This window comes from Apium graveolens, chromosome 7, assembly GCF_009905375.1.
Source record: "Apium graveolens cultivar Ventura chromosome 7, ASM990537v1, whole genome shotgun sequence".
Lineage (NCBI taxonomy): Eukaryota > Viridiplantae > Streptophyta > Magnoliopsida > Apiales > Apiaceae > Apium > Apium graveolens.
This window is the reverse complement of record NC_133653.1, coordinates 58,677,644-58,681,919: the sequence shown is the minus strand read 5'-3', so window position 1 is coordinate 58,681,919 and position 4,276 is coordinate 58,677,644. Positions and strand designations below refer to the sequence as shown.

Sequence of the window (4,276 nt, the reverse complement as noted above, 5' to 3'; positions counted from 1 at the left end):
CTGAGCGCCCGCTCAGCTATGCTGAGCGGCCGCACAGGATGCTGAGCGACCGTGCAGGGTCGTAATTTCAGATTTAATATTTTAGACTTCTAATTCTGTTTGGCTTCCAACTTCTGAGTAATCTGGGTTTTATGGGACTCCTATATAAGTAGATTTCAGAGACGTTTCACGTGTGTTGGATCGTTGTATTAATCAAGGAGCGAAGGAGATAAGGAAGAAGACCGTTTTAGCACATCACAACGAAGAGGAAGCATATTTTCTTGTGATTCTTTATTTCGTTGTAACGTTGGATGCTAGTTTTCTTTGCTTTAAACCTATTTACTCTTGTGACGTACTCTGGTTTAATATAATTAGTTTAGTTATTATTCTTTTGTGTTTATTTATCATGTTTTCATATGAACCCATGATGACGATGAGTGCTAACATGGGCTAATCGTGATCATGGGGTCGTAACGGATTTACTATGTACTTTTTTAGTTAGTTGTTTAATACCTTAGTGTGTGATGCTTGTATGATATCTAGTATTAGTTGTGCGTATTCGTCTTATGTGCGTCGCGAACATATAAGATAGGGTGTTAATCTCTTGTGAAGCGACGGTGGATCTCGAGATTTAGAACTTGCCATGCTAGCATAGGTTCATGTACGAGTCTGCATGATTAGTGGGTAACTCTAACCGTTTTATTCGCCCTGTGTAATCAAAAGGAATAACTTGTTCTTAAATCATTATGTTGTCAATTTCTGTAGACATATAGGGAATCAACATAATTGATGCCTATTCAACTTCTATCTTAATTGTGGATGTTTGGTAGAATGGTATTAGTACAATGAAAGTTGGCTTTTATCAGTTTCGTGTTATTCGATTAATATCATCGCTGTTGCATGCTAAAGGTAATAACAATGACTACTGTAGGAAGTAGTAATGAAGTTGTGATCTCATGAGTGTTTTAATATTGTTAATTCTACGTGTTAATTAAGTGTTTAATTCTAGTAGTTAATTATAGTTCATAATTAGTTAATCAAATCTAAGTGTTATTGTCTTAACATTGAGAAGTAATCATACATTGGTGAGTGAGTTTAATTGAACATAATTAGTCTGAGTCTCTGTGGGAAGGAACTAGAAAGTATTCTATATTACTTGCGAACGCGAATACTTGCATGAATATTAGCGCGTGTTTTCGCCTTAACAAGTTTTTGGCGCCGCCGCCGGGGACTCGGCGTATTTATTTAGTTTATGTACTTACCATCATTGGTCATTAGGACTCAGTGATTAAGACGTGTTACTTATTGTTTCTGGTTGTGTTACAGGTACTTTAGCGAGCGTTTATGTAAACTCATTCTCGTACTCGCAAGAGGACTTTAGATACAATCGAGGAGACTGACGGAGTTCTTGATATTCCGGAGAAGATAGACTTTGAAGATTCGGATTCAGGAAGTGAGCAGAAAGAACCAGTAATCATGGGTGATCGTATTGTTCCGGCAGATCCAGCTCTTATGGATTTTCTCGGCCTAAAATTGATGACATTCAGTCAAGCATTCTTCATCCGGCTATCCAAGCTAACACCTTTGAAATCAAGCCGGGCACTATTCAGATGGTGCAGAACTCTGTTTCTTTCGGAGGAGTTGCGACTGAACACCCCAACATGCACATAAGGAATTTTGTCGAGATCTGCAGTACTTTCAAATATAATGGTGTGACTGATGAGGCTATCAAGCTGAGGCTTTTCCCATTCTCACTGAGGGATAAAGCTAAGGACTGGTTACATTCTGAACCAGCTGGGTCCATCACTACTTGACAAGATCTTGCGTAAAAGTTTTTGGTGAAGTTTTATCCAATGGCCAAGACTGCTGCTATAAGGAGTGCTCTTACTCAGTTTGCGCAGCAACCTACAGAATCTATGTGTGAAGCTTGGGAACACTACAAGGAAATGTTGAGAAAATGTCCACATCATGGAATGCCCGATTGGATGGTGATCACTGGTTTTTATAATGGTTTAGGGGCCCAATCTCGGCCCATGCTCGATGCAGCAGCTGGAGGCGCCTTGTGGGCCAAAAGCTATACTGAGGCTTATAATCTTATTGAGACTATGGCTGCAAATGAGCATCAAAACCCAACTCAAAGGATGATGCCTGGGAAGGTAGTAGGTATTCTGGAAGTCGATACAGCCACCGCTACTGCAGCGCAGCTCCAAGCGTTGTCTATGAAGGTCGATTCTCTAGCTACCTATGGAGTCAATAAAATAGCTATGGTCTATGAGCTTTGTGCAGGTTCTCATGCTACAGATCAGTGTTCTCTTGTTAATGAATCTGTTCAGTATGTGAACAATTATCAGCGACAACAGCAGCCTGTGCCAGCTACTTATCATCCTAACAACAGAAATCATCCAAATTTCAGCCGGGGTAATAATCAGAATGCTATTCAGCCACCATATCAGCAAGGTGTGAGTAAACAGTTCAATCCACCTGGATTCCAACAACCACAGCAGTATGCTCAAAGGCAATCATATCCTCAACAGGGAGGTGCAGCTGCACCCACTAGTGCTGATTTTGAGGAACTTAAGCTGTTATGCAAGAGTCAGGCGGTGTCGATCAAGACCTTGGAAAATCAAATCGGTCAAATAGCCAATGTAGTGCTCAATCGCCAACCTGACACACTTCCTAGTGACACGGAAGTGCCAGGCAGGAAGGAAGCTAAAGAGCAAGTCAAGGCTATTACCTTAAGGTCTGAGAAAGTTGCTGATGCTGAAAAGGAAAAAGAAGGAGAAGCTGAAGTTGGAGATGAAGAAGTTAAGCAAAAGGAGAAAGCAGCGGAACCAAGGAAGACTACTGTTGAACACACTCTTCCTGAGGGTAATACACGGGAGAAATAGCTCTATCATCCACCACCTTTCCCTAAGAGATTGCAACAACAAAAGCTGGATAAGCAGTTCAGTAAGTTTCTGGAGGTGTTCAAGAAACTTCACATCAATATACCTTTTGCTGAGGCTCTGGAGCAAATGCCTAGATATGCGAAGTTTATGAAGAGTATTCTTTCAAGGAAAGTGAAACTGGATGACCTTGAGACCGTTGCTCTAACGGAAGAATGCAGTGCTGTGCTGCAGTAAAAGTTACCTCCAAAGCTTAAAGATCCAAGTAGCTTCACCATTCCTTGCACCATTGGCAAGTTGTCTTTTGACAAATGCCTTTGCGATTTGGGAGCAAGCATCAATCTGATGCCGTTTTCGATCTTTAAAAAGTTGGATTTGCCTGATCCAAAGCCCACCGACATGTCTCTAAAATTGGCTGATCGTTCTATTACTTACCCAAGAGGCATAGTGGAGGGTGTGCTAGTCAAGGTGGATAAGCTCTTCTTTCCTGCATACTTTGTTATTCTGGATTTCGAGGAAGATAAGAAGATTCCCATAATCTTGGGAAGACCTTTCTTGGCTACTGGTCGTACCTTGATAGATGTACAGAAAGGTGAACTTACAATGAGGGTGCATGATCAGGATGTGACCTTCAATGTATTCAAAGCAATGAAATTCCCTACAGAAGATGAGGAGTGCTTAAAAGTGGATTTGATTGATTCTGCGGTTATTTCAGAACTCAATCATATGCTAATGTCTGATGCATTAGAAAAGGCCTTAGTGGGGGATTTTGACAGTGTTGATGAGGATGGCAATGCGCAATTACAATATCTTAATGCTTCTCCCTGGAGGCGAAAGCTGGACATGCCGTTTGAATCTCTTGGTACTTCTGACCTCAAAAATGTTGAAGGAAAGCTCAAACCATCAATTGAGGAAGCACCCACCTTGGAGCTTAAGCCATTGCCTGAACACTTGAGGTATGTTTTTTTAGGTGATGCATCTACATTACCTGTTATTATTGCATCTGACCTTTCAGGTAGTGAGGAGGACAAACTCTTAAGGATTTTGAGAGAATTCAAATCGGCTATTGGATGGACCATAGCAGACATCAAGGGGATCAGCCCTTCATATTGCATGCATAAGATTCTGCTCGATGAGGGTAGTAAGCCAACTGTTGAGCAACAATGCAGACTTAATCCTATCATGAAAGAGGTGGTGAAGAAAGAAATTCTGAAGTGGCTGGATGCAGGAATCATTTATCCTATTTCTGACAGTTCTTGGGTGAGCCCCGTGCAATGTGTGCCTAAGAAAGGAGGTATTACTGTGGTAGCAAATGAGAAGAACGAGCTCATCCCTACTCGAACAGTCACAGGATGGAGAGTATGTATGGACTACCGAAAGTTGAACAAGGCCACGAGGAAGGATCACTTCCC

General features: G+C 41.4%; 1 non-coding gene across 1 annotated transcript; it reads right to left on the bottom strand.

Moving 5' to 3' along the window:
* Positions 1-1,847: 1,847 nt before the first annotated feature.
* On the bottom strand, positions 1,848-1,954 carry LOC141675416 (small nucleolar RNA R71). The gene has a single exon (XR_012556070.1). It is a non-coding gene; the product is annotated as a small nucleolar RNA R71 (small nucleolar RNA).
* Positions 1,955-4,276: the final 2,322 nt, after the last annotated feature.